Source organism: Saccopteryx leptura, chromosome 1 (genome assembly GCF_036850995.1).
Source record: "Saccopteryx leptura isolate mSacLep1 chromosome 1, mSacLep1_pri_phased_curated, whole genome shotgun sequence".
In the NCBI taxonomy this organism is placed as follows: domain Eukaryota; kingdom Metazoa; phylum Chordata; class Mammalia; order Chiroptera; family Emballonuridae; genus Saccopteryx; species Saccopteryx leptura.
The window spans coordinates 14457053-14469230 of NC_089503.1; the positions used below are offsets into that span (position 1 = coordinate 14457053).

At 38.1% G+C, this 12178-nt stretch overlaps 1 pseudogene; it reads left to right on the forward strand.

Annotated features, from left to right (window-relative positions):
• Positions 1-4922: 4922 nt before the first annotated feature.
• LOC136387917 (olfactory receptor 5B3-like) lies at positions 4923-7889 on the forward strand (annotated as a pseudogene).
• Positions 7890-12178: the final 4289 nt, after the last annotated feature.

The following is a 12178-nucleotide window of genomic DNA, read 5'->3' on the forward strand; positions in this document are numbered from 1 at the left end:
CTGTTAGGTCATTCTACAGTGACAAGTTATACCAAAAAATTCAATTGTTAGTACTGCAAAGATTTTGTATCAATTTCCCATGGCTTCTGTAATAAATTGCCATACTCTTAAGGGCTTAAAACAACTTGAATTTATTTCTCACAGTTCTGGAAGCCAGACATCAGAAATCAGTTTCCCTGGGGTGAAACAATAGTGTGTCTCCAGAAACTCTAGGGGGAATCTACCACTCATATGTTTGCATGTTCAGGCAACAGTCAGCTTTCCTTGGCACGTAACTATATCAGTCCAATCTCTGCCTTTGTGTTTGCATTAGTTTGTCCTCTTACTGTCTGTCTAATTTCCTTCATCCTCTCTTTTTTTTTTTTTTTTTGTATTTTTCTGAAATTGGAAACGGGGAGGCAGTCAGACAGACTCCTACATGCGCCAGACCAGGGTCCATCAGGCATGCCCACCAGGGGGCGATGCTCTGCCCATCTGGGGTGTTGCTCTATTGCAACCAGGGCCATTCTAGAGCCTGAGGCAGAGGCCATGGAGCCATCCTCAGCGCCCAAGCCAACTTTGCTCCAATGGAGCCTCGGCTGTGGAAGGGGAAGAGAGAGACAGAGAGGAAGGAGAGGGGGAGGAGTAGAGAAGCAGATGGGCGCTTCTCCTGTGTGCCCTGGCTGGGAATCGAACCTGGGACTCCTGCACACCAGGCCGATGCTTTACCACTGAGCCAACCAGCCAGGGCCTCCTTCATCCTCTCTTTATTATTTTATATGAAATTCATGTAACACAAAATTAACTACTTTAAAGGGTACAATTCAGTAGCATTTAGTACATCCCCAATGTTGTGCAACCATCATAACTATCTAATTTCAAAATATTTTCCACTTACAAAGAAAACCTTGTACCCATTTAGCAGTAACTCCTCCTTCACCTGGGCCCCCCAATTTGTGGCTAATAACCTGCTATCAGGCTCTGGATTTACTTTTTATGGATATATTCTATAAATGAAATTATATAATATATGACTATAATGAATTGAATGATTGTGTTTCCCCAAATTCATATCTTGAAACTTTACCCCCTAATGTAGTGGTATTAGAAGGTGGGGACTTTGGCAGGTAATTATGGTTAGATGAGGTCATGGGAGTGGAGCCCTTGTAAATGAAATGTGGGTCCCTTTAAGAGTTTCCAGAGAGGGCCCTGGCCAGTTGGCTCAGTGGTAGCGTGTCGGCCTGGCGTGCAGGAGTCCTGGGTTCGATTCCCGGCCAGGGCACACAGGAGAAGCGCCCATCTGCTTCTCCACCCCTCTCCCTCTCCTTCCTCTCTGTCTCTCTCTTCCCCTCCCGCAGCTGAGGCTCCATTGGAGCAAAAGTTGGCCAGGGCACTGAGGATGGCTCCATGGCTTCGCCTCAGGCACTAGAATGGCTCTGGTTGCAACAGAGCGATGCCCCAGATGGGCAGAGCATCACCCCCTGGTGGGTGTGCCAGGTGGATCCCTGTTGGGCACATGCGGGAGTCTGTCTGACTGCCTCCCCGTTTCCAACTTCAGAAAAATACAAAAAAATAAAATAAAATAATTAAAAAAAAAAAAAGAGTTTCCAGAGAGCTTACTTATGCTCTCTGCCACATGAAGATACAATGAGAAGTTAGGCATTGGCAACCAGAAGAGGACTTTCACCAGAACCTGATCATACTGCACCCTGATTTCAGACTTCTAGCATCCAGTACTCTAAAAAATAAATACCTGTTATTTATTAACCACCCATTTATGGTGTTTTTTGATACCTGCTTGAACTGACTAACAGTGACAGTTTTTATTGAACTTATTGGGATGACATTGGTTAATAAAATTACTGTATATGTTTCAAGTGTACAGTTCTATACTACATCATCTGTATGTTGCAGTGTGTGTTCACCACTCAAAATCAAATCTTCCATGACCATATATTTGACCCCCTTTACCCTTTACTATGTCCCCACCCACCTTCTCTCTGGTAAACACCATAATGTTATCTGTTTCTATGAGTTTTCGTTAATTTTTCTTTTTTGTTCATTTGTTGCTTTCAGTTTTTTCTCCCACGTATAAGTAAAATCATATGGTTCTTCACTTTTTAATGTCTGACATATTTTACTTAGCATGATAATCCCAAGATCCAGCCGTGTTGTTACAAATGGCAATGTTTCATCATTTCTTATGGCTGAATAGTATTCCACTGTATATATGAACCACATCTTCTTTATTCAATCATCTATTCTGGAACACTGAGGTCGCCGGTTTGAAACCCTGCACTTGTCTAGTCAAGGCACATATGGGAGTTGATACTTCCTGCTCTTCTCCCTTTCTCTCTCTCTCTCTCTTCTCTAAAATGAATAAATAAATAAGTAAATAATTTAAAAATATATCCAAAAAGGATAAAATCATCTATTGAAGGACACTTCCGTTGTTTCCATATCTTGACCACCGTGAATAATGCTGCAAAGAACATAGGGGTACATATATCCTTACAAATAAGTGTTTTCAAATTTTTAGGTAAATATCCAGAAGAGGGTTGCTGGTAAAATGGTAACTCTATTCTTAATTTTTTGAGGAACCCCCATACTATTTTCCATAGTGGTTAAGACAGCAATGTTTTAAGTTTCACTTCTTTTACTTAGAGTATGTAGGCTGGTTGCCTTATGCCACCTTCCTCTCCTCTTCCGAGTAGTGCACTGATTGGCTGGGGTGTTATGTTATGGGACTCGCAAGGAATCAGACACATCAGATGAAAGTAGTGTAGCAGAGGGCTGAAACTCTTAGGCGGAAGCAGCCCCGAGAAACTGCACTACTGCATATTTATTAAGTTCTGAAAGCCACAGCTCAGCAGATAAAATTAGAAAGCTACAAAAGCCTTTTTTCCTATCCGTTTCATCCCCAATCCTGCATGTCTACTGTTTCCTTCATGATCAAGGACATGAGAAGAGTCAGAGTCTCAGAGCTTATCAATCATAAAGGACATCTGGTTCTTGGAGGCATTCCTCCAAGAATCCTGCGCACTTGCATTCAAGTAACCCCAGGCCAGTCTCCTGTTATGGTTAACACACTCCAAGATTTCTTGTCTCCAAGTAACCCCTGCTCTGAAGTTAACTACCGTTTATATTTGTGCAGGGTCTTTTCCCTTCAAGTGTTAGATGCAATCTCCACTCCTGTTTTTCTTACCTCAGAAGAAGTCTGACTGTTTGCACCTTTATCTCACAGAGCCACACAGGCTCCTGCAAATCTTCTGACCTTTTTTAAGACAGCACATTAGAATGCTAGGATGCTAGGTGCAAGCCCCACTTCTCCCCTTTTATCTTGAAATAGATGTGTCAGGATAGTGAGTCTTTTATTTTTCTGAGAGTCACCCAATACTTTTCCTGGGGCAGAGGGGGGATGCACTGAAATTCTGGGAAGCTGGATGCAAGCTCCATTTTTTATCTTCTCCCTGAGGAGAGTTAATTCTCTCAATCAGGCAGAGCTGGGCAGGCTACTGAAAACCTCACCCCTTTTCTTTGTTCTTACTGCCCTTCAGAGATTCTAACTATATGGGTTGCTTCTGTCTCTCAGTGATGTGCAGAAGTAGGTCCCTTGGGTGGTCCCGCACAAGGCTGGTGATATCAGATGCATACTGCACTGTACTTTTTTCTTGAGAAAGAAATCAGAAGCCAAGTGAATGTCTCCTGGTGCTGAGCTGTGTGGCTTGGGGCACGGGCCACTGTCAAGGGGAAAAGAAAACGGCTCTTCCCCTTTCCATAGCAGTTTTCCTCATGTTTGTGCTCCTCTGAGATGTAGCAACTTATTAACAGGATTCTGAGGTTCCCATAAAATACATATATGGACCCAAATATCTTTGCTTTATTGATGTTTCTGTTGGGAAAAGAGGGCTGGGAGTTTTTATTTTGTTATCTTGCTCTGTACAAATTCTTTGTGTTCTGTATAGCAAAACCTTATGAAATCATGATTTATAAATATTTTCTTGCATTTTGTGGGTTGTATTTTTACTTTCTTTAAAGTGTCCTTTGATACACAAAAGCTTTTTATTTTCATGAAGTCCAAGTTGTTCATTTCTTTTTTATTTTGTTGCTTCTGTATTGCATATCATACCTAAGAAACTATTCTGAAATTCAAGGTCATGAAGTTTTACCCATATGTTTTTTAAAGTATAATATTATTTTAGTTTTCATATTTAGATTTCTATTCTATTTTGAGCTGATTCATATATATGATGTGAATAAAGGGTTCAAATTCATTCTTTTTGTGGTAAAAGAAAACGCATGACATTTACCCTCTTTACAAGTTTTTGAGTACAGTATCCTTAAAAAAGAAAATGCTGTTGTATCCGAAAATACGGTACAGTATTGTTAACTATAGGCACAATGTTGTAAGCAGCTCTCTAGAAACTATATCTTGAATAACTGACACTTTATGCTCCTTGAGCAGTGACTTTCATTTCCCCTCTCCCAAGACCCTGCCAACCACCTATGTCTATGGGTTTGACTGCGTCAGATACTTCATTATAAATGGATTCATTCAAAATTTGTCCTTTTATGACTTGTTTTTTGCACCAAGCAAAATGTCCTCCAGTGTCATTATGTTGGATATGACAGCATTTTCTTTTTTAAGGATGAATAATATTCCATTATATATGTATATAAATGTAAATAATATTATATAATGTGTCTATATTGCATTTTCTTTATCTGTTCATCCATTGCTGGACATTTAGTTTTTTGTACCTTTGGCTATTTTGAATAATGTTACAATGAATATAAGAGTGCAAATATCTCTTCAATATTCTGATTTTAATTCTTTAGAATAAACACCCAGAAGTGGGATTTCTGAAATATATAATAGTTCCTTAAGTTTTTTATCTACATACTGTCTGCTATAGTGGCTGCATCATTTCATATTCCCAAAAATGCACAAGGGAGCCAATTTCACCGCATCCTCAACAGAACTTACTATTTTCTGTTTTTTGATAATGTTTCTCTTCACCAATGTAAGGTAGTATCTAATGGTGGTTTTGATTTGCATTTTCCTAAGAACTAGTGATGCTGAGCATCTTTTTATATATACACCCTGTGTTTTCTTTGGAGAAATATTTATCCAAATACATTGCCCATTTAATTTAGTTTTTCTTTTCTTTTTATTTTGCTATTGTGTTGTAGAACTTTTATATGTATATTTCAGTTATCATCCCTTTATCAGATATAAAGTTTACAATTATTTTCTCTCATTTCAATAGATTGCCTTTTTCTGTGTTGTTTCCTTTGCTCTGGAGAAACTTCTTAGTTTGATGTAATGTCACTTGTCTATTTTTGCTTTTGTTGCCTATGATTTTGGTGTCATATATAAAAAATCATCACCAAGAAGTAAACATAAAATAAGACCAACATAAAATTTTTTAAACCTTTATAATAACAAATTCTGGCAAAGAAGTGAAGCAGTTGTAATGCATTGCTAGTGGGAATGCAAAATGGTAATGCCAGTTCAGAAAACAATTTGGCTGTTTCCATTCAATTAAACATATACTGTCTGTCCGAACAAGTATTCCAACATACAAACATTTGCCCAGATGAAATCAAAATCTATATTCATGCAAATAAAAATGAAGCAAATATTTAGGTACACTTTAATCTTGACCTCTAGGCAGTGGAATTAACCCAAATATCCTGCAACAGGGACATGAATAAACAATCTGTTGTATTCATATAAAGAAATATCATCCAGCAATTAAAAATTTAGAGGTTATCATTTCATCCTAACCTGAATTCTAATCTTAATATCGTATCTAAAACTAATCATTCAGCTAACTAACCCCATCTTAGTCATTGTTGTTAATGTATTATCTCATTTAATTTTTGCAATAATACATTGAGTTAGGTCTCATTGCTATTTTCATTTTAAAAATGAAGAAAATCAGGTTCAAGGAAGTTAGGTTAAGACCAATGGCTTCTAGATAGTAAAGAGCAGGGTTGATAGTCACCTCATCCCAGAACCCAAGCTCGATACTGCATTCTATGTCCTCAACTCAGAATTACATCTGTTGGTTGTACATGCTCCTGCTGTTCCAGTTATCCTACCACATGCACTATGCACAAATCTTTTGGTTACTTACCTGTAAAACCTCAGACACTGAATTTGGAACACTGGAGACATTGAGTAATTATAAATGGAATTAAATTTAATGTCATTTAAATTCAGTGAATCCCCAAGACTAGTGGCCTTGGGAATCACTCTTCTTGGGTACAAAGTTTGGTTTTAGCAGTGATAATTTTGTAAACTTAAACACATTACTCAGCTTCTGTGCTTCATAAGTTAAATGGGGTAACAATCAGTCCCATAGGGTTGTTAAGAATACTAAATTAATATACAAGCAAAATGTCTAGAATAGATCCTGGCACATGAACAACATAGATCTAAACATTGACTAGGTTCAAAAAACTTAATTGACAGGTATATTTATTCAAGACACCTCATATTAATCAAGACATTTTATTTTTTACAGCTTATTTTTTACAATTTATAAAATTTTAAAATTGAAAGCACTCCGTGATAATTTTTCAGCTTCAACAGTATGTAAACTATATAGATAATTTGTGCTTTATATATAATTTTAAATCTGGATGTTCTTGAAGTATATAATTATTACTATTATCTATGTATAATATTAAATAAATTTTACTTCATTCTCTTATTTATTACTCTTTTATTTCTCTTTTCTATTGATTGATCTTAGGGAAACAGAGAAAAGAATGGGGAGAGAGACAGAAGCATTAATTTGTTGTTCCCTTCAGTTGTGCATTCTTGATATTGCCTGACCAGGAATCAATCTCACAACCTTGGTGTTTTGAAATAATGGTCTAGCCACCTGAGCTAACTGGTCAGGCCCTTTTATTTCTCATTGCTACAGGCCATCTTGTGATTCCAGAAAGAAACATCCATAGAGAACAACACAGAAGTAACTGAGTTCATCCTCCTCAGACTAATCAATGCCCCAGAACTACAGGTCCCCCTCTTTATAATGTTCACTCTCATATATTTCATCAGTGTAATTAGAAACATGGGAATGATCCTGTTGATTCTCATTGACTCTCTTCTCCACACTCCCATGTACCTTTTCTTAGTAATGTGTCTTTGGTCGACTTTTGTGACTCCACAGCTGTCATTCCCAAAGTCATGGCTAGATTCCTTATAGAAGACAAAGTCATCTCCTACAATGCATGTGCTGCGCAAATGTTCTTCTTTGTAGCCTTTGCCACTATGGAAAACTTACTCTTGGCCAAAATGACATATGACCGCTTTGCAACAGTGTGTCAACCCCTACATTACACAACCATAATGACAACAGGTGTGTGTGCACATCTTACCATAGGCTCCTATATCTATAGTTTTCTGAATGCCTCTGTCAACATTAGGGACACATTCAGCCTCTCTTTCTATATGTCCAATCTGGTCAATCACTTTTTCTGTGATATTCCAGCTGTCATGACTCTCTCTTGCTCAGATACACACATAAGTGAGCTGATTCTTGTTTTGTGGCAAGCTTCAACATCTTTTTGCTCTCCTGGTTATCTTGATTTCCTATCTGTTCATATTTGTTACCATCCTGAAGAAGCATTCAGCAGAGGGATATCAGAAGCCTTTGTCCACCTGTGTTTCTCGCTTCACTAAAGTCTGTATCTTCTATGGGACTGTCATCTTCATGTACTCCAAGCCTGACTCCAGCCATTCTATGGCCTCAGACAAAATCGCATCTGTGTTCTATGCTATGATTATCCCCATGCTGAACCCCCTGGTCTATAGCTTGAGAAACAAGGAGGTCAAAACTGCATTCAAGAAGGTTGTAGAGAAAGCAAGATTGTCTCTAGGCTTCACCCTTTAAGGCTGTAGTATCTACAAAGACCTAATTTTATTTCTGTCATATCTTCTCCTTGAAATAACTCATATTTTACAGCCTACACCTTATTTAAATTACTGAAGTGATAATCCCTCACATATGAGGTGATAACCAAACACATATGAGAAGCAATCAATGAATAACTAAAGTGATGCAACTGTAAGTTGATGCTTCTCATCTCTCTTTTTTCCTCTCTCTCTCTCAAACAAAATTTGGATGAAATATGGCTAGTTTTTAAGTAAAAAGTTAAAATAAATAATGGTGGTATTAGAATATAAACTTATATCTAACATTTTTTATCTGTCTTATTTAAAAAAACTATCCAAAGTGTCCAAAATTAAAAAAACAAACCAAGAAACTATGACTTGGGTTTTTAATTAAAGGTATATGCTTTTGGTTGGCATGTTTTATTTAGAGTTATATAAATATGGCATTATAAAGAAGTTAATATTTCTGTCTTCAGTCAGTCATTTGGTTGAAAAAGTATGGTCATATGATAATTTTAAAAAGGAAGAAGACCAAAGTTTAAAAAAATAGATTGATTGGTAAGAAATAAATTTCTCAATTTATTTTGTTTATGACTCCCATCTCAAGCTGGGTTTTAAGAAAAAAAACATGAAATAATAATGTTATTTTTTTCTTTTCCAGAAATACTATGAAAAGGCTAATGCCACTCATTCAGAGTTGCTTCAGTATTAGATGAGTTTTGTCATGTCTTACCTGTCTCCTACTCATTCACTCCACTCCATTCACACTGAGTTCCTGTTTCTCCTGGACAACTCCAAGCATGCTTCTGCCTCAGGATCTTTGTACTTGCTCTACCAATGCTCAGAAAGCTTCCTCACTGCCTTCATGTCTTTCTTAAATGTTGTCATACCATACTCATCCTAACCCTCAATATACAATGTCTTTCTTTGCACTCCTTGATTTATTCATTATGTCTTGATCAGTACATAACTGTTAAACTACAATTACTATTAATTTCTCTGTTTATTTGTTTGTTCATCTATCTCGCTACCTAGAACATATACTACATAATAAGCATGATTTTACTTCTTTATTAACATATTTCTTCCACTATATCAATTATGATTTGGTTTATACTAATTTCTCAGTAATTTGTTAAATTAATGAATCAGTTAATTAATTAAGCCTTGAATCCAGCAGTCTATATACTTGAACCATTAATAATTTAGTTCATTGCCTGTCGTATAATTCTTTAGAAAATAATTTTAGAGCATTTTATGAGATGTAACTAATAACAGGTTGAAAAATATTACATCATTCAAATAGTAAGCAAAAGAAAGCAAAAATAGCTATACTAACATCAGAGTTTAAATTTTTTTTTATAAATAAATTTTTATTTTAATGGGGTGACATCAATAAATCAGGGTGCATATATTCAAAGAAAACATTTCCAGGTTATCTTATCATTTAGTTCTGTTGCATACCCATCACCCAAAGAGAGATCGTCCTCCGTCAACCTCTATCCAGTTTTCTTTGTACCCCTCCCCCTCCCCCTCTCCCTCCTCCCCTCCCCCCACCCCCCATAACCACCCCACGCCTGTCCATGTCTCTTAGTCTCGTTTTTATGTCCCACCAATGTATGAAATTCGCCTTACCTGTGGTGGCACACTGGGTAAAGCATTGACCTGGAATGCTGAAGTTGCTGGTTCGAAACCCCAGGCTTGCCTGGTCAAGGCACATATGGGAGTTGATGCTTCCTACTCCTCCCTCTGTTCTCTCTCTTTCCTCTCTCTCTCTCTCTCCCCTCTCTCTAATAAAAATGAATAAATAAAAAATAAAATCAGAGTTTAAATTTTTTAAAAGAGCCTTTACATATATAAACAACTTTATATGTTGATAAAATGGTTAATTATTCATGAAGATTATGAATGTTCTTAATGTCACTGAATTGTACACTTAAAAAGGTTAAAATGGAAAATTTTATATATATCTATATCTATAGATATAGATATAAAACCACAATAAAAATATTAAAAAAATAAAACAAAGAAATAGAACAGTACTGACATGAGAATACACATACAACTCAACAGACTGGAAATAAAAATCTAAAACTAAGCCAATATATTTATGGTAAAATAATCTTTTGACAAAGATGTTAAAACCAATCAATAAGGAAAGAACAGTGTTTTAAAGAAAAGTACTTGGACAATTAGATAGCCATATGTATAGACACTGCTTCACACTATATGCAAAATTTAACTCAAAATATAGTAAAGACCTAAATGTAAGAGGTAATCTATAAAACTTTTAGAAGAAAATACAGACATAAATCTTTGTGACTTTGGATTATTCAAGAATTTCTCTTTTTTTTGTATTCAAAACTTTTTAAATATGACACTAGGTGACGTCACGGAAATGGCGCCGTGAACAGCGCGTCCGACAGATCTCCCCAAAATCACAACAAATTTATCAACTAGAAACAGGAAAATTTATCTTCGGAGCATCACGAAGTTCCACACAAACTGAAAGCAAAAGGACTGTTATCACTTGAATCTGAGAGACGAGGGTGTGGAGGAAGCTACAGCAGGGACGTTCATTCAAGCCGCGAGGAAGTGCGCCTGTGGTAAGTCATCCTGCACTCGGGCCGCCGCCAGCCGCCGCCGCCAGCCGCCGCGCCGCCGCGAGCCGCTGCGAGCAGCGCCCCGGTCGGTTGCAGAGCGAGCACCGCCCACACTCCGGAGCGGCGAGCAGCCGCTGGCGCGCGCCCGGTCTGGTTGCAGACCGAGCATTGCAGACCGAGCACCGCTAACTTTCCCAGCGGCCCGCGCACGGGGAGCGGGAGAGGCCCCAGGGCGGTATTCCCTACTTGGGAGATTCTCTCCGCGGGCGGGGCACCTCACCCAGCCATTCAAGCTAACAATCAAGCGTTGGGGGAGGGGTGCACGCAGGCAGCCTGAAATACCTTCGGGAGCACAGCTGCGACCAAATTACTGAAATTAACTTAACCCGTGAAATCTGCGCACCCTCGGTTCTAATTGATAAGATCTCTCTCAGTTCACCGACCCAAGACAAGAGGTGTGATATTTTTTAGTGCCTCTCGCTAAAGGGGCGGGGGCAACTTCTGATTGATAGAGCCTCCATATTCAGGGATAAACGCTAACAAGAAGGACTTGGCAGATAATAAGATCTATACCACACTAGTCGCAAGCAGAGACTAGTGCCACTTCTTACCAGCCAAAACAGGCTACAAAGTGTGGAAAGCCTGGGTTGAGAGGTCCAACTGAATGCTAGGCGCTGAACAGTCACCTTGACAACAATTGACTCCCACCCCCGCCTGATTACACTGGAGGCCCTGACTGTCAGAGCCCTTCCCAAAGCCTTGCACTGAGTGGGGATAGAGTGGGGATTTCCCAGCTCTTTGAGCCTCTTACTCCCCAGGCAGAAGCAGTGGCAGCCTTATAGCTGGATCACCAGGCTGCTAATTCAGGAAGGGGGGACTAGGAGAGAGAATCCACGAAAGCAAACTCTCTCATCGTTGGACCCTGTAAACACCAACAAGCCTTGACTACCAGCAAGACTAAAGCCAATTATATGACATTGCCATAGAATCCCATCAACTGCAAATCCCTACCTAAATGTGACACAGGGGCAGAGCCTGGGGTACAGAGTCACCGACCAGGAAGAGGGAGAGAAAAGAAAAAGGAAGAAGTTAACATCTCAAAATCAAGAAAAATCCACAGACTTTACAACTTGTTCCACTAATTTTTTTTTTTTGTTGTTGTTGTTGTTGTTGTTTGTTTCTTCTATCTTATTGCCTTTATTTCCCCCACCTCGGTCCTTCTATTCTCTGCCCATCTTATGCTTCCCTTTTCTTGAACTACACTACCCATAAGTGTTACATTTTATTTCTCTTCTTCATCATCACCCTCCTTTGGGGTTATACTCCAGGACACTTAACTCTCACTCTCTCCTCTTTTGTTTTTTTTTGTTTTGTTTTTTTTTGTGTTTTTTTTTTTTGCTTTATTTTGTTTTTTTCTCTTCCTTTTTTATTTCTTCCTTCGTTTTTCTCTTTTTCTTATTTTTTCCTTTCTATTCGTTTTTTCTTTTCTTGTTTTACTTTCCTCCCATTTAATCCTCAATCACGAACAAATTAGTTAATTTGGGACTCAAGGTGTTTTTTTTTTGGCTTTATTTTTCTTTTTCGCTTTTGTTTTTGTTTTTTTTTCTTGTTAGTTTATTTTTGTGGCATTTTGGGTCCTCCCAACCCAAGGTCTCCATTGTATTTGGTCTTTGCTCCACTTAAT